We start from the raw sequence: 18,897 nt of genomic DNA, 5'->3' as shown, positions 1-18,897 counted from the left end.
ACAGGAGGGGAGTAGTTGATACTCTTTAAGACAATCTTTAAATAGTTGATAATCTTTAAACATCTATGTTCAGGATGTTTGAGATCTTAGTACTCTGTTTAAGAAAATCCTTAAACTGAGAATGTACAATCTATCAGTCCTTTACATTTTAATTTATGTATTTTGGGTCAGTCTATAAGAATGAACACTGTGCTGTAGTTTATTGATAGCCTAGCAAATTTTAGATAGATGTGTGATTTATCTAAATGTGAAGCCTAGAAAAATGCATGATAGAAAAAAAACTCTCATAATAAACCACTCTACAACATCTAATTATTCATGTTTATATCTTATATTTAAATATTAAAATAAATAACAGATTTTAACTAAAAATAAAACATTAATTGATTTAAAAAAAGAAAACTCTCACAAATGTTATTGAAGGGCTTCCCTGGTCATTCAGTGGTTAAAAATATGCCTACCAATGCAGGGGACACTTGTTTGATCCCTGGTCCAGGAAGATCCCACATGCCATGGAGCAACTAAGCCCATGCACCACAACTATTGAGCCCCTGTGTCTTAGAGCCCACGCTCTGCAGCAAGAGAAGCCACAGCAATGAGAAGAGCATGTGCTGCAACTACAGAGTAGCCAGCCCCCACTTGCCACAACTAGAGAAAGCCCTTAGGCACCAATGAAGACTCAGTGCAACCAAAACTAAAATAAATAAATAAAATTTAAAAATGTTACCTATAAGCAATGAAATGAAATAGGTTGAGGGGGAAGACAGAGGCAAGATTTTTTAAAATATAGCTTTTTTCATGTAGGTACTATAGAAATCTTTTACATAATTTTATAATTTTAAAAATAAAAGAACAATCCTTAAGAATAAAATTTTTTAAATGAACCTAAAGATATATATTTACTCAGTCATATAACCATATGATAAGATAATATTCCAAGTGATTTTAAAATATGATAATTTGACTATGGGATATATCCAAAGAATAAAAGAGCTTAAAAAAGCAAGTTACTTTAATTATGGACTCTAAATTCTTATTTTCATACTAAAATAAATAATGTTCCTTGAGAAAATGGATGAAATTCCTGATTTTAAATTCAGTTTTCATCTCCTTATTAAAATGTCGTCAAGCACATTTTTTAGCTTCCTTATGCCTTAGTATAAAGGGGGCTAGAATAGTATCTATCTCATAGGGTATGTCTCAGGATTAAATTAGTTCTATTTGTGGAAATGGTGTTTGTCACTTGTCAGGGACTAGATGAATGTATAATCTTCCTTTTACTCTCCTTCAATTCCCTTAAAATATAATCTACCAGAAATGTACAGGCTACCTCGAATTACGTAATCTGATTCTTCAGCCAGAGCAAGGTGATGGAACATCCCATACTTCAAAGCTGCTGAGAACAACTTTCTAAGTAGACCCATGAACACTGAACAACTATTTTGTGCTTAACCTTCCTGGTTTTACTTGATAGTCAAAATAACCATAGATTGTTTTTATTCTGTCCATTTTATGAGGAAGGGAATCAAAGCTCAGAAAAGGCTGAAAACTTGTTCTTGTTTAGGCCTAGTAAGTGACAGAGCCAGGATCCCAAATCAGCCTGTCTTCCCAGTGGACTCTTCCCACCCCACCACTGCCTTTCCAAGGAGACCTGTCAGGTCTCAGTGAAGGGAGTCTGAAGCTCCAGGGTTGCAGACTGATTCCCCCTCGTCCTCTGTTAAATGCAGCTGTCTTTGCAATAACCTGTCTTTGCTTTCATGGACCTAGAAAAAAAGAGATACTTATATTTGGAAAACTTTACATTTTCATTTTGTATCATAGTTTGTGTTCTCTAAATCATTCTCAGAATTAATAAGACATCTTTTCTTCCAAGAAAGCATATGATTTGAAAAAGAGATAGCACCTTCATGATGTTGATGGCAGAAATAGTACAGAACACTTCCAGTGAAAATTACACCTTGATTCAACAGCTATGGAAGAAGGGTCCTCCAGGAAGAAAACATCCTTGCATCATGTTCGTTAATTCCCTAGACTTTATTTCAATGTCATCCTTGGCCACTACTCAAATGCAGTTTTAGATGTGAAATTGCCTAAAATATTTTATTTTAGACTCTGGTATTTTTCCAGTTGGAAGTAGAAAAAAAAAATGGGAATCATGAAGTTAGTTATAAAATCAAATCTAATTTTAGAATAATTAGTAAAAAGAGTTGGCAAGATAATTCAGAGCATTTTAAGATACAATCAAATTTTGCCATCTTCTGCTCCTAATTTTAAACCCAGGAAAATTAGATCTGATAAGTTGATTCATATTTCCTTAATTTTGTAAACATATTCAAGAACTGTGCATCTGATAAAACATAAAATGTATGGATGTAGAAAGAGGAAAATGAATTAAAGGCAATAAAAAAGGAAATGCTATAAGTAAATGGTTACTGCATGGTACATATTCTAGGAATTATTTCTGTTTGCTTGGAAATGATTATCTCAGGCATGAATCATTTATGATTTTAAAAACATTTAGCATAAACAAAAAGAAATAAGTGAAGTTTGCATGAATTATACACACTTGCAAAGGAAAATTAACAGAGTTGTTTATGAAAGCAGATCAGCTAAATTTAAAACATCCTGAAATCTCCAGCACAAAATCAGTTATAGTTTTTCCTTCATAAGTATTTTATAGCTTTCTAATTTATACCATTCTAAAGTCTTAGGAGACAAATGAATAGATAAAATGTAGTGGCTATAAGAACTTTTAAATTTAACTTCTATCTATATATGCAAATTTAAACAATTTGCCAGTTGAGGCTTTTATTTCCAATATCTTAATATTGATAATGGGTAGATATTGACAGATACAAAATGCTTAAAACAAAAGGATTAAGTTTGGAACAACTTTCTTCAGGAGAAACAGATAAGCTTTAAAAACTATCAGTGATGTAACAATCTCACTAAAAGCACAATTTGATTAGCAGAAACAAAGGGGAGGAAGAAGGAAAATATAAACCATTAAAATACCTTTATTCCATTTAAGGAAAGTTGTCCACACTACAACCTCCACCCTCTGCCCTCCCACACTCAAAGGAATTGCTTAATATTACGTTGAAGAATGCTTTTTGAATAAAAAATCTTTGAAATAGGCAAAAATACATCTGTTTCTTGTGCAGTCTTGGAGATTTGAAGATTCCATAACTTTAACATTTCCTTCTAGATCACTTTTTTGATCTCTAGCTTACTTTCCAATATGATCATTTAGGAAAGTCCTGATTTTACTTAAAGGTTAAATTATTTTCTGTGGAAATAAATTTCTTTCAGTAAGATGGTATTTTTAGTCTTTTCTTTCTCTAACCATCCAAGTATACAAATGTTAGTCACTCAGTCGTGTCTGACTCTTTGAGACCCTATGGACTTTAGCCTGCCAGGTTCCTTTGTCCATGGAATTCTCCAGGTAAGAATACTGGAGTGGGTTGCTGTTCCCTTCTCCAGAGGATCTTCCCAATTCACGGGTCAAATCCAGGTTTCCTGAATTGCAGGCAGATTCTTTACCATTTGAGCCACTGGGAAGCCCTCCGTAACCATAATCCTTAATATCAGAGGATGCAAACATGGAATTTCATAGAAGTCTGTAAAAGAATACCTAGTTTTCTATTGATATTTCTTTACCATGGATGAAAAAAACCTATTCACTAGAAAGGTATGGCTTATATTTACAGTTTAATTGAGGTAAGAATACAATGGGATGTCATGGCACTAGGCTTTGCGGATCTGGAATTTGCATCTTAATACAACTGTTACCTCTAGTCACAAGATTTTCCTTGAGAAACTGGATTTGTCTGTGCATACAGCCTTTGGCCAGAGAAGGCAATGGCACCCCACTCCGGTACTCTTGCCTGGAAAATCCCATGGATGGAGGAGCCCGGTGGGCTGCAGTCCATGGGGTTGCTAAGAGTCGGACATGACTGAGCCACTTCCCTTTCACTTTTCACTTTCCTGCATTGGAGAAGGAAATGGCAACCCATTCCGGTGTTCTTGCCTGGAGAATCCCAGGGACGGGGGAGCCTGGTGGGCTGCCATCTATGGGGTTGCACAGAGACGGACATGACTGAAGCAACTTAGCAGCAGCAGCAGCAGCACAGCCCTTTGGCCCATCATTACACTTCTAGTGCTCCTCATTCTTTTTAATGGTGGTCTATCCATCCAAATTTGTAGGAATTCAATCACTCCTACTACCCTCCAGGGCCCCAGAGCCAGCCATTAGGGGTCTCAGCCAGCTCCCATTTGGGAATATGAGTCTAAGCAAATAGGGCTTAAGCTTTACATTACATTTGTTTCTGTCTTGTAGCCATGAACTCAATGTATGCAACAAGATAACTAAATGTTTCATATATTCCCTAGAGTGGTGGCTCAGATGATAAAGAGTCTGCCTGCAATGGAGGAGACTGGGGTTCAGTCCCTGGATTGGGAAGATCCCCTGGAGAAGGGAATGGCAACCTACTCCAGTATTCTTACGCAGAGAATTCCATGGACAGAGAAGACTGGCAGGCTACAGTCCACAGAGTCGCATAAAGTTGGACACGACTGAGTGACTTTCATTCACTTGCCTTAGTGAATAATTCCATTATTTCTGGGTCAGTTTTGATCCCAAAGACATTATTAGACTTGATGAAACTTGACTGTAATATTTATACTCCTGTTAGAATAGAATAGAGTCCCAATTAGCGGTGGCTAAAAGACAAAGAAAGGAAAAAAACCCACAAAAATAGAACAAAGGAAGGTTCGAGGACCAGAGTGAGGACCTCAAGTGAAACAAACAGTACTCTTGGCTAGCTCAATTTACACAGGGCAGGCTCAGGGGGAGGAGAAAAAATAAAAAGAGGAGCCAAAATTGAGCTGCTCGCCCCTTTTGGGTCAGCCTGCCCTCACGCCTCAAGGATGTATTTTCCTTTGCTTGCCAAATAAAGCTGAGCTGTAACAGAGCTGTAACACTGGTCCACCAGTTCAAATTTTTGCTGCAGTGAGACAGAATTGAGGAAATTACACACTGTCCTGACATATCTGGTGCCATTTCTAGGGTTTAACCTGGGTGAAACAATCTCAGGTTGGCCCCTGCAAGGCGGAGGCTAAGCACAGCAGAAGCCCAGCTCGGCAAAAGCTCACGCAGTGGAAGCTAAATGGAAAGAAAACCCAGTGCAATGGAAGTGACAAGAAGCCTAGCATGCTGGGAACTGGGACAGCAAAAACAAACTTGGCAGAAAGCTCACACGGCTCAGTCTCAGATTCCAGAAGACCTCTGGTTAAGGTAGGGGGTCCTCGCTCCTATGGCTGGAAGGACATATGGCTAACAAAATCTTAATTCCTTTAGAATCTCTCATTTCTGTTTCCTCGAACCCGCTGTGAACGGTTGAGCGGCAGTGATGCAACTGAGGAACTCTGGCGGGGACTACTCCCCAGTGCATCCCCAAAGCTCTACTATCTGCTGTGCCTTAGTAGCTGTTGCCCAAGTGGGTGAGTGTTCTCTGTCCTTAATCTTCTTTGTGCCAAGGATCAGGTATTCAGCAGATTTTCCGGCAGGTTATGAAGGGGAATCCTCAGCTCGTTTTTCCCACTGCTTTTTCCTCCTGTCCTTTAGCTCTTCTCTCCATCTATGCCACTGCTTACAAAGTATTGGGCAGGTCATCATCTTTCCATTTCTGAAAGTTGCATTTGAAACTGTTTATTCAAGATTGGGACTCAAACTCCCATTGCAGGGACTCTGCTATGCTTGGTCACTCAGTCATATCTGCCTGGGACTTGAGCCCGGCCAAAACCCACAGTGCCTGGTTTTAGGACCTAATGAAGCTCAGGTTCTTGATGTCTCATTGCAAAATGTTCAATGAAAGACACAATGATAGGTAAGAGGTAGATTTGTTCAGATTCAGAGAGAAGCACAGTCCACAGAGTGTGTGCCATCGCAGAGGGTGAATGTGGCGGCCATGAATTGTATGGTTAGTTTTTGTGAGCTGGGTGATTTCATTTGCTAATGAGTGGGAGGATCATTCCAACAATTGGGAAACCACCCATTCCTTGGTCTTTTGATAGTGCCTTGGAACTGTCCTGGTGCCTCTTGGTGTGTCATTTAGCTTGCAGATTGAGAATCAAGGTTTAGTTGAATTTGACTTGTCTGTCATCTTGGACCCATTTGATTTTAATTCATTTATGTTATGCCCTTGGGCTATGTCATTCTTTCAAAAGTCGTGCCCTGCTCCTGTTTCATGCTCTTTTCCTGAGCCCCAGCCAGGCCCACAATGTTGCCTCTACAGTCTTCTGGCAGGACAACCAGAAAATAGCTGTCCCTTGGGAAGGAAATACTCTGTAATATCCAATCAATCCCTCTAGATGTTCAGGCCTTCATCTTCCATGTTTCCTACAACATGTGCAATAACAGCATCTCTCAGTGAACCCGCTAAGGTGGGTGATAGGCACACAATGCCTGGTAGAAGTCCATCTGTTGGTGGCATCCCTTCAAGGGCAGATGGGCTTCCAGGGATAATGTTTGCCACTTTGGGAGTTAGCCTTGCAGGCCGTTTGGGCCCAAACTCTTACCGTCCTTCTCTTAAAGTTACAAACACACCCCCAGATCAGATCTCTACTCCACTTTTATGGAACATCTGGTCTGTTGCCTCTTATCAATTTGTCCTTAAGCCACTTATTAACTCCTACAACCAAGAGCCTGTCCACTTTTAGACAACATCACTCCACCCAGCTTATTATTAAAATACTCTTAATGCCCCTAACAGGACCAGATAACCCACTCATTTGTCATTACTTCTGTTATTATGTAAAATGGGTCTATGACAATGAAATGTTTATCATTGGAAACACCCTAAGCTGTTCTTATGGAGGAGTAGGGCAGGAAATCAGCGACTTACATTCCCTCAGAGCAATAAGAGGATAAGACTTCTGGTTGTTTCCCCAGGCTCCCAGTCTCAGGGCACAGGCGTGGATTGCTTTACATCATGGTATCCATTCCCATCTATGGTGGAAAAACTGGAAATGAGTTAAGATTACAACCCCTTAATCCTCCCCAGCACTAGTCATGCTGGAGACCTTGGGAATGCCCAACAGCCTGAGATCCCGGGAGGCCGACCTGCCTTGACCTGCCTAGGGATCTCATCCCTGGGAGGTTGTCACACCTCAACCTGCTCCGGAATCCACCAGCCCGGGGTCCCAGGAGGTTGATCTGCCTCAACCTGCCTCGGAATCTGGTTCTCAGAAGATTGTCATGCCTTGACCTGCTTGGGGATCTGCCAGTCCAGGGGTCCCAGGTGGTCGACATGCCTTGATCTGCACAGGGACCCAATTCTCAAGAGGCTGACATACCTCAGCCTTCCTGGGGATTCAATCTCCAGGAGGTTGTCTTGCTTCAACCTGCCTGGGGATCTGCATCCTAACCTGGGGAAGCCTGGGTCTCAGGTTGCAACACTACTGGGTAAGATAAGCTTCAGAAAGACTCACCTGTAAGAAAGTCCACCCATGGAAATAGAAGGAAGCCTATTAGTTGTGGGACTGTGCCCAGTCTCAGCAATAACAGGAGTCCAACAAGAACCCCATTGCCTTTCTGGAAATGCTAAAAGAGGCCCTCTCAAAGTTTACCAATCTGGATTTAGACTCTTATAGGGACAGGTGATTTTAAAGGACAAATTCGTGTCTCAGTGTGCATCAGACATCATGATAATGTTACAATAGCTACAGCAGCAGAGCCCTGCTGCCTCTTTAGATGAGATGCTCCAGATAGCCACAAATACCTTTTATAACAGAGAACAGGAGAGGGAGGCCAAGGCCCAGGAAAGGGAGAGAAGGAAAGAGACAATGCATGCCCAGATGCTGGCCGCGCTCTAGGAAAGCCCTATGGCAAACCCTGAGTCCTTAAAGGACAAGGCATGAGGCAAATGCCTAATCTGTAGACAGGTGGGACATTGGGTCGAAGAGTGTCCAAACTGTGACAAGTCTCCTAAAACTGCTTGCTACAAATGCCATCAATTGGAACATTGGGCAGCACTCTGCCCTCAGGACCCAAGAGCCTCAAGGTCAAGCACCAAGCCTTCCCTAAAGATGGTTCAACAGGACTGAAGCGGCTGGCTCCAGCCAGCCCACCTGTCACAGATAACCATCATGGGGCTGGAGCCAATGGTGCAACTGGATGTGGCAGGTAGGTCTAAGAATTTCTTGGTTGACACAGGAGCTACCTACTCTGTCCTGACCTCCTACTGCAGAGCCTTCTTCCAAACTTGTACCGTTTTGGGTGATACAGGAAAACAATTACAAAAAGATTCACTTGAGCACTTCTTTGTTGCTGTGATGTGCAAATATGTTCCCACCAGTTTTCGGTGGACCCTGAGTGTCCTAGTCTTTTATTGGGAAGAGATCTTTCCCTGTCTTTGAAGTCTTACAGCTATTGCAGTCCTGATAGAAGATGCTTTAAAACTCTCTCTTGGGGGCAAACTAACTATTTTTACCAGCCACCAAGTGAAACAACTCCTGAATGGGAGAGACTATTTATGGATGTCTGCTCAAAGGATCCCCAGATATCAAGTAGTGCTGATGGAAAATCCAGGCCTGACTATATCCCCTTGTGAGGTTCTTAACCCAGCCACCCTCCTGCCTACCCTCCAAGGGCTCTCTCCCCTTTCACTCTTGCCTAGAAACCTTGGGCCACTGGACAAAACCCTGAGAGGGTTTGTCAGAAGATCCTCTAATCAATTCTCAGTATATCTGGTACACTGATAGAAGCAGCTTTGTCTTGGATGTAAAAAGAAGAGCCGGATATTCAGTAGTCTGAAATTTTGAGACCATAGAGGCTAAACGTTTGCCACCAGGTACTTCGGCCCAATTGGCTGAGCTCATAGCCCTGACTCAAGCTTTAGAGCTGGGAAAAGGAAAAAGAGTAGCCATTTACACTGACTCCAAGTATGCCTTTCTGGTGCTGCACACGATGCTATTTGGAAAGAAAAAGGCCACTTGACCACCTGAGGGTCCCCAATCAAATATGGTGATCAAATCCTTAGGTTCTTGGAGGCAGTCCATCTGCCTCCTAAGGTTTCAGTCTTCCATTGTAAAGAACACCAAAAAGGGAGCACGGAAGTTGCACGAGGGAACCAAGCAGCTGATCAGGGAGCTAAGAGAGCAGCATCACAGAACAATGACCTAATAGGGGTTGCCACCTTAGTTCCACAGACTAACTTGCCAGAAACTCCTTCATATACTGAAGGTAAGAGTGAGGGCTCTTACTCTTAAAGCTAAGAGTGAGGGCTTTCAAGAAGATCATACAGTGTGCTTCCAAAAGGAAGGACTCCTTTTTCTGCCTTGGAACCTCCAATTGAAGTTGGTTAACTTCTTACATGCCACCACTCATTTAGGGTAGAAGGCCCTCCAAAGATAACTAGAAAGGTCCTTCAGAGGAACAAGCCTCCAAACAACTATAAGGCAAGTGGTCTTCTTTTTATTATTATTATTATTTTTACTTTACAATATTGTACTGGTTTTGCAATACATCAACATGCATCCACCACAGGTGTACACATGTTCCCCATCCTGAACCCCCCTCCCACCTCTCTCCCCATACCATCCCTCTGGGCCACCCCAGTGCACCAGTCCCAAGCTTCTTGTATCCTGCATCGAACCTGGACTGGTGATTCGTTTCTTATACGATATTATACATGTTTTAATGCCATTCTCCCAAATCATCCCCCCCTCCCTCTCCCACAGAGTCCAAAAGACTGTTCTATACATCAGTGTCTCTTTTGCTGTCTCGTATACAGGGTTATTGTTACCATCTTTCTAAATTCCATATATATGCATTAGTATACTGTATTGGTGTTTTTCTTTCTGGCTTACTTCACTCTGTATAATAGGCTTCAGTTTCATCCACCTCATTAGAACTGATTCAAATGTATTTTTTTTAATGGCTGAGTAATACTCCATTGTGTATATGTACCACTGCTTTCTTATCCATTCATCTGCTGATGGACATCTAGGTTGCTTCCATGTCCTGGCTATTATAAACAGTGCTGCAATGAACATTAGGGTACACGTGTCTTTTTCAATTCTGGTTTCCTCAGTGTGTATGCCCAGCAGTGGGATTGCTGGGTTGTATGGCAGTTCTATTTCCAGTTTTTTAAGGAATCTCCACACTGTTCTCCATAGTGGCTGTACTAGTTTGCATTCCCACCAACAGTGTAAGAAGGTTCCCTTTTCTCCACACCCTCTCCAGCATTTATGGCTTGTAGACTTTTGGATCGCAGCCATTCTGACTGGCGTGAAATGGTACCTCATAGTGGTTTTGATTTGCATTTCTCTGATAATGAGTGATGTTGAGGATCTTTTCATGTGTTTGTTAGCCATCTGTATGTCTTTGGAGAAATGTCCATTTAATTCTTTGGCCCATTTTTTGATTGGGTCTTTTATTTTTCTGGAATTGAGCTGTAGGAGTTGCTTGTATATTTTTGAGATTAGTTGTTTGTCAGTTGCTTCATTTGCTATTATTTTCTCCCATTCTGAAGGTTGTCTTTTCACCTTGCTTTATCCCAGGGATGCAAGGATTCTTCAATATCTGCAAATCAATCAATGTAATACACCACATTAACAAAATGAAAAATAAAAGTCATATGATTATCTCAATAGATGCAGAGAAAGCCTTTGATAAAATTCAACATCCTTTTATGATAAAAACTCTCCAGAAAGCAGGAATAGATGGAAAATACCTCAACATAATAAAAGCTATATATGACAAACCCAAAGCAAACATTATCCTCAATGGTAAAACACTGAAAGCATTTTCCCTGAAGTCAGGAACAAGACAAGGGTGCCCACTCTCACCACTACTATTCAACATAGTTTTGGCCACGGCAATCAGAGCAGAAAAAGAAATAAAAGGAATCCAAATTGGATAAGAAGAAGTAAAACTCACTGTTTGCAGATGACATGATCCTCTACATAGAAAACTCCAAAGACTCCACCAGAAAATTACTAGAGCTAATCAATGAATATAGTAAAGTTGCAGGATATAAAATCAACACACAGAAATCCCTTGCATTCCTATACACTAATAATGAGAAAATAGAAAGAGAAATTAAAGAAACAATTCCATTCACCATTGCAACGAAAAGAATAAAATACTTAGGAATATATCTACCTAAAGAAACTAAAGACCTATATATATAAAACTATAAAACACTGATGAAAGAAATCAAAGAGGACACTAATAGATGGAGAAATATACCATGTTCATGGATCAGAAGGTTCAGTATAGTGAAAATAAGTATACTACCCAAAGCAATCTATAGATGCAATGCAATCCCTATCAAGCTACGAACGGTATTTTTCACAGAGCTAGAACAAATAATTTCACAATTTGTATGGAAATACAAAAAACCTCGAATAGCCAAAGCTATCTTGAGAAAGAAGAATGGAACTGGAGGAATCAAGCTACCAGACTTCAGGCTCTACTACAAAGCCACAGTCATCAAGACAGTATGGTACTGGCACAAAGACAGAAATATAGATCAATGGAACAAAATAGAAAGCCCAGAGATAAACCCATGCACCTATGGACACCTTATCTTTGACAAAGGAGGCAAGAATATACAATGGATTAAAGACAATCTCTTTTAACAAGTGGTGCTGGGAAAACTAGTCAACCACTTGTAAAAGAATGAAACTAGAACACTTTCTAATACCATACACAAAAATAAACTCAAAATGGATTAAAGATCTAAACATAAGACCAGAAACTATAAAAACTCCTAGAGGAAAACATAGGCAAAACACTGTCTGACATACATCACAGCAGGATCCTCTATGACCCACCTCCCAGAATATTGGAAATAAAAGCAAAAATAAACAAATGGGATCTAATTAAAATTAAGAGCTTCTGCACAACAAAAGTGGTCTTCTTTTGTCCTACTTGCCAATTAAACAACCCCCAAGGAACTCGAAGATCCCAGCTGGCCCTGCTTATCCAACCTGAGACCTACCCAGGAGAGGACTGGAAGATGGAATTCACCCAGATGCATTTCTCAAGGGTATAAATCTGTATTAGTCATGATAGATGCATTCACAGGATGGATTGAAGGCTTTCCCACCCAGCCTGAGAAGGCTGATGAGGTGGTAAAATAACTGCTTCATGAAATCATTCCAAGATTTGGTCTGCCCAAGTTATTACAAAGTGACAATGGGACACCATCTGGTACCTTAGGAGTAGGTCACCCAAGGGGTCTCTAAAGCATTGGGCATTACTTATTATCTCCATTGTGCCTGGAGGCTTCAGTCTTCAGGAAAAGTACAAAGAGCCAACCAATTCTTAAAATTAGCAATAAAAAAGATAACCCAGGAGACCTCCCTGGGATGGAAGGAAGCTTTACCAATAGCTCTCCTCTGCACCCATATTGTCCCTAAGGAACAGGTTGGTCTTAGTCCTTATGAGATGCTATATGGGAGACCTTTTGTTTATGTCAATGACCTCTTCCTAGATTCAGGAAGAGGATCTTTGGTCTTATATCATGACCATTGGGCAATTTCAACAGGATATACACTTGTGAGGTGTCAACCAGGACACAAAAGATTCTAAACAGCCATCACTATATGCTCCAGGGACTCAAATCCTATTTAAAGTCTGGAAAGATGGGTCCCCAAGGGCTCAACTCCATCCCACATGGAAGGGCCCCTACCCTGTAATACTTTCTGCCCCCAAAGCAGTCAAAGTAACAGGGCATGACTCCTGGATTCACTATTTATGAATCAAGCCATGGAAGAAAACAGAAAAGGCCACTCAATACACCTGTGAGCTTCTGGGAGATCTCAGATACCTATTCAGGACTACAAATGAGTGCCATTATAGTGAACACCCCCAAAATCAAATTTCTGGGGATAAGATTTCTCAGGACATCTCTAAAGAGCCAACACAGCTTGGCAGGTATTGTACCACAAAATAGACAGGATATAGATCTCCTGATCACTGAACAAGGAGGGACTTAAGCCATCTTGAATGAGATGTATTGTTTCTGGGTATATACCTAGAGCTAAATTAAAGAAAGTCTCACAGTCCTCAAGAAAAACATTCAGATCCTATGGGATCTCAAAGAATGAGCTGGAGAGTTCTTGAGCTGACTACAACCTCTCTTTGGGGGATACTTCTCCTGGCAAGGGGTAATTTGGAGTTGGCTATTGCCCCTGCTAATCCCTGTTATCACCATATTGATGCTTCTTATGATTGCTCCATATATTATCAATTGTTTAACCCATTTTGTCTCTGCCCAGGTCATCAAGCTACAACATGCAGTGCCAGTTCAACAAGGATATATAAAACTATACCCAACGACAGAAAATACCACTCATCCTTAGGTGAACATCACTATAAAGACTCTGAGGCTTTAGGGGGAGGCCCAATGTCCCTTGCCATCCCAGCTCAGCAGCAAGTAGCCAGAAAGACCTCAATGCCCCTATTCCCAAAGAATTTTGCCTCCCATCTCTTGGGGGAGGGGGGGTGTTGTTGTTGCTGCTGCTGCTAAGTCACTTCAGTCGTGTCCAACTCTGTGCGACCCCATAGACGGCAGCCCATCAGGCTCCCCCGTCCCTGGGATTCTCCAGGCAAGAATACTGGAGTGGGTTGCCATTTCCTTCTCCAATGCATGAAAGTGAAAAGTGAAAGGGAAGTGGCTCAGTTGTGTCCGACTCCTAGTGACCCTATGGACTGCAACCTACCAGGCTCCTCTGTCCATGGAGGGGGCAATGTTAGGTAGTTAGAATAGGAAAAAGGAGTCCAAAAGAGTGGTGGTTAAAAGACAAAGAAAGGAAAAAGCCCACAAAAATAGAACAAAGGGAGGTCCAAGGGCTAGAGTGAGAACCTCAGGTGAAACAAACAGCCCTCCTGACTAGCCCAGTTTACATAGGACAGGCTCAGGGGGAGAAGAAAAAATATATAAAAAGAAGAGCCAAAATTGAGCCGCTCACCTCTTTTGGGTTGGCCCACCCTCATGCCTTCAGGATGTATTTTCCTTTGCTTGCCAAATAAAACTGAGCTGTAACCAAGCTGTAACAATGGTCTGCCATTTCAAATTTTTGCTGTGGCGAGACAGAACTGAGGAAATTACACACTCCCCAACACTTCTAAATTAAAAATTAAGACTGTAAAACTAGTATGACAGTTTGGGCTGAGCCAAAGTGACCCAGGGTCACAATGACAGGGTCAGGTCATTCCAGTGACCCAAGAGCAGTGGCTAAAGCTGAGTAGAAGAGCCACACTTAGGGCTTACTCAAAGGGTGTTAGAAAATCTATGGGGAGAGGAGAGACTCCCTCTACATTCAGGATCCACTCCTGCTGTTGTCTTCCAAGAGGTTTTCTATCTCCATTCTCTCAAATGTGTCTATCTCCTGTCATTCTGTGCCTTATACCCTGTTCTCTAAACTCATCAAATCTACTTATCATTTTTTGCTTCTCCAAGTTTTTATTCCTGTTTCATCCTTACATATGCTCCCTAATCTAATATGTTCTTCTTCACTATACAACTATCTCCTATATTCATCCTGTCTCCTCCTTTTATGCGGAGTGTCTTAGTTAAGGCCTCTGAGAAGTCACTTTGAAATGGGGATTTGCGGGCAGGAGGTTCCCTAGAGAGGCCTGTCTGGAACAATATAAATGAAAGAAAAGAACATGGTTGAGTCAGGAGAAGTTGGACTTTGATGCAATTGAAAAAGAAATTCCAGCAAATTTTACCAGGGACTCTGGAGCTGTCATAACCTTCAGTGTTTGAGGTAAGAGGGTGACTCTTTGTCTTCTAGATCATCCCCTGCATCAACAAGTTATTGGATGAGGGTGAGTGGCAGGGCAGTCATAAGCTGATAACCTCGAGACTTGCAGCTTGCTTCTGCCAAGGGCAATTCAGAGGAAAGATTCAGCTTTGTATAATCTATTATTTGGATGCAAATTACTAAGTCTAGCAGGCACTTAAGGTTAAGTTCCCCCTCCTGGAGGTTGACTATCTGCTTATATCTTTTAGAATTTTCCTTTGGGAGATTTGTCCCTTTTCTCCCAGATATTTATTCACTTGGTCATTTATTTATATTAGTATGGACACATGGATATTTATTTTGTATTTTGAGATGTAATATAGTACCACATTGTTTATTTTGTTGCTTAATTTCTTTGACCACTGGAAGTTCTTTCTAGCTGTTTTCTGCTTCCCTTTTTCTTAACTTCATCATTTTGTTTTTAGAGCCCATTCTTACTTTTAGGCATTACAAGATTCCAAGTTTATCATATATGGTCCCTGTTCAGATTCAGAATCAACCATTTCCCTAAGGAGCCTTGTTTTCTTTCACTGGTATTTCAAAATCAATATCTGAGTGCTAAGTGTGCTTATTGCTACTGTAGCATCACTATTCAAGGCTTTATAAGCAGGCAGAACAAGAGAATACATATATGTAAACTAACCCATATATATACTCACATCTATAATTATTTTTGTGTTTATCTATCTAAATATGAACAGATAAAAACACAGATGTATTCATATTAATGCATCCACCCCAGTTCAGTTGCATAAGCTTTAGTCTAACCTTTCTTTCCACCTGACTTATCTATTATTGGGTTGGCCAAAAAGTTCATTTGGGTTTTTCCCTAGGGCAGCACACAGAAACCCAAATGAACTTTTTGGCCAACCAATACTTGTCTCTCCAACAATGAGAGACCTAGCTCCCACCATCCACCATCCACCATCCCATCCACCATCAAAACACTTGTTCAATCCAGTATATATGAAAAGCAGGTTCAGAATTGTTAACAGAAACACCAGTCAGAAGCAAACTTGTCAGTTAGAGTACAGTGTTCATATCCATTTCTTTTTGCTTTTATCTGGTCAAAGCACATTTATCCAAAGTTATTTGTAAGCTCCTTTTCTCCACCCTGTCTGTGAGGGAATGTGAATATACATTTATAACACAGATTCGTTTGCCACAGTCTTAATTTCATCCTGAATCCCGAACATTTCAATTGGTTTTTCAACTACATACAATTTATTCTTTATAGTTCTAGGATATTTGACAAGTGCATATAGGCATGGCCAACCACATCAGTACCAAACAGAACAGCTCCATCTCAAGCTCCCCAGAAACCAGAGACCCAGGGAGGCATCAACCAATAGACTATATGGTGGTTGCACACAGTAAACTGTTTTTATTTTCTTGGGATCCAAAATCACCCTCCCACCATTCTCCCACCACCCGCCCACCATCCTCCCACCATCCTCCCAGCACCCGCCTACCCCCTGCCAACCACCCTCCCACCACCCGCCCACCATCCTCCCATCCTCCCAGCACCCGCCCACCACCCTCCCACCACCCGCCCACCATCCTCTCAGCACCTGCCCACCATCCTCCCACCACCCTCCCACCATCCTCTCAGCATCCGCCCGCCCCCCGCCCTCCACCCTCCCACCACCCACCCACCATCCTCCCAGCACCCTCCCACCACCCGCCCACCATCCTCCCAGAACCTCCCCACCATCCTCCCAGCACCCTCCCACCATGCTCCCAGCACCCTCCCACCACCCGCCCACCATCCTCCCAGCACCTTCCCACCACCCTCCCACCATCCTCCCACCAATCTCCCAGCACCCTCCCGCCACCCGCCCATCATCCTCCCAGCACCTCCCCACCATCCTCCCACCACCCTCCCACCATCCTCCCACCACCCGCCCACCATCCTCCCACCACCCGCCCACCATCCTCCCAGCACCTGCCCACCCCCCGCCCACCACCTGCCCACCATCCTCCCAGCACTCTCCCACCATCCTCCCAGCACCCGCCCACCCCCCGCCCACCACCCTCCCACCCCCCGCCCACCACCTGCCCACCATCCTCCCAGCACTCTCCCACCATCCTCCCAGCACCCGCCCACCATCCTCCCAGCACCTGCCCAACCCCCGCCCACCACCTGCCCACCATCCTCCCAGCACTCTCCCACCACCCTCCCAACCCCCGCCCACCACCTGCCCACTCCCCTCCCACCACCCTCCCACCACCCTCCCAGCACCCACCTACCATCCTCCCAGCACCCGCCCACCACCCTCCCAGCACCCTCCCACCACCCGCCCACCACCCTCCCAGCAACCTCCCAGCACCCGCCCACCGCCCTCCCACTACCCTCCCACCATCCACCCTCCAATCCACCCTCCCATTCATCTTCCCACCCCTGTGGAGTAGGATGGAAAAGGATGAACCTGTTATCTTATACATAAAATGGGATACATAAAATATAGCTAGATCTCTGATTTATATACTTGACCTTTTGGAGCTCTAGGGTATCTGGGATTTATTGGCTTTCTGTGTTGTGATTCTGGGTGAGATTTCATCCAAAGAAAGATAGAGGGACACTATATGGCTTCCCTATCAGCACCCCTCTGAAAAAAGGGTCACTGTGACCCTCAATAAATACTATATGGAAGGAAAGACAAGAAGGGAGGGAAGCAAAGTAGATGAAAAGGATGATGAGGGTGGATGGGGGGGAGTGGATGGGAGGGTGGATGGGAGGATGGTGGGATGATGTGAGAGGCTGTGAGTGGATGGATGGGAGGATGGATGGGAAAGTGGTTGGGAGGGTGATGGGAGGAAGGTGGGAGGGTAGTGGGAAGATGAATGGGAGGGTGGAATGGAGGGTGGTGGGAGGATCGTGGGAGGGGTGGTAGTTGCCGTGGGGGTCCTCTCGAGTTGCAACGGGAATCTCAGGGACCGGCTCGTGTTGCCAAAGAAGTCAGGTCCCTTTTCGAGTTGCGAGGGGCCCGTCGGGATTCCTCTCAAATCGCTGCCGGTGAATAGGGCCGTGTCTAGAGTTCAGTCGGGAAACTCAGTGTTCCTCTCCAGCGGCGACCGGGATCTCGGGCTTCCTATCGAGGTTCAACTAGGGAGTCAGGCCTCGTCTGCTGTTGAGGCATGGAACTCTGTGTTTCTCTTGAGTTGTCAAAGGGCTGTCATGCCTCCGGTAGAGTTCAGGCGGGGAATTTGGGCTTTTTCAAGAGGATAGGCAGGGCCGACAGGCCTCCCATCCTGTTGTGAGGGGATACTCAGTGTTCCATTGGAGCCAGTGCAGGGGAATCAGGACTTATCTGGAGCTGAGGGGGAACTCGGGTCCTTTTTCCTTGCAGCAGGATCCGCGGGTTTCCACTCGAGATTCAATTGGTGACACAGTCCTCCTCTTGTGGTGCGAGGGGAAGTTGGGATTCCTCTTGAGTTGAAGCAGGGAATGGGCCCTCATCTCCGGATGAGGTGGGACACACGGGGTTCTAGTCGAGTTGTGGCGGGAAACTCGTCTTTCATCTCGAGTTGTGATGGGGATCTCTGGGCCCCCTTGAGTTGCGTAAAGGGAGTCAAGTTTTCTCTCGAGTTTTGAGAGGGAACCTGGGATTGCTCTCGAGGTGCTGCAGGAGAAAAGGGCCTCGTCTCGTGTTGACCGGGCATCTTGTGGTTTGTCTCGAGTTGTGGCGAGAGGCTTGGGATTCCTCTCCAGGTACCACGGGGAACTCAGGGAGCCTCTTGTGTTGCCTCAGGGAAGTCAAGTCTCCATTCGAGTTGGGAAGGTGAGCGCGCGAGTGCTCTGGAGTCATGGCAGGGGAATCAGGCCTCAATTCACATGGAAGGTGGAATCTCAAGGTGTTTCTCAAGTTGCGGCAGGAAGTGTGGGTTCCCTTGAGTTGCCATGGGGACCTGAGGGAGCCTCTCATGTTGTCTTTGGGAAGTCAGGAATCCTTTCGTGTTGTGAGGGGCCTCTCGGGATTCCTCTCAAGTTGGTGCGGGTGACTAGGGCCTCATCTCGAATTGAGGTGGGAAACTCAGGGTTCCTCTCCAGCTCTGACAGGGATCTCGGGGTTCCTA

This window comes from Bos grunniens, chromosome 9 (assembly GCF_055505025.1).
Source record: "Bos grunniens cultivar Pamir isolate PY7600 chromosome 9, Bosgru_T2T1.0, whole genome shotgun sequence".
NCBI classification, from domain to species: Eukaryota; Metazoa; Chordata; class Mammalia; order Artiodactyla; family Bovidae; genus Bos; species Bos grunniens.
This window is presented reverse-complemented; position numbering follows the sequence as displayed.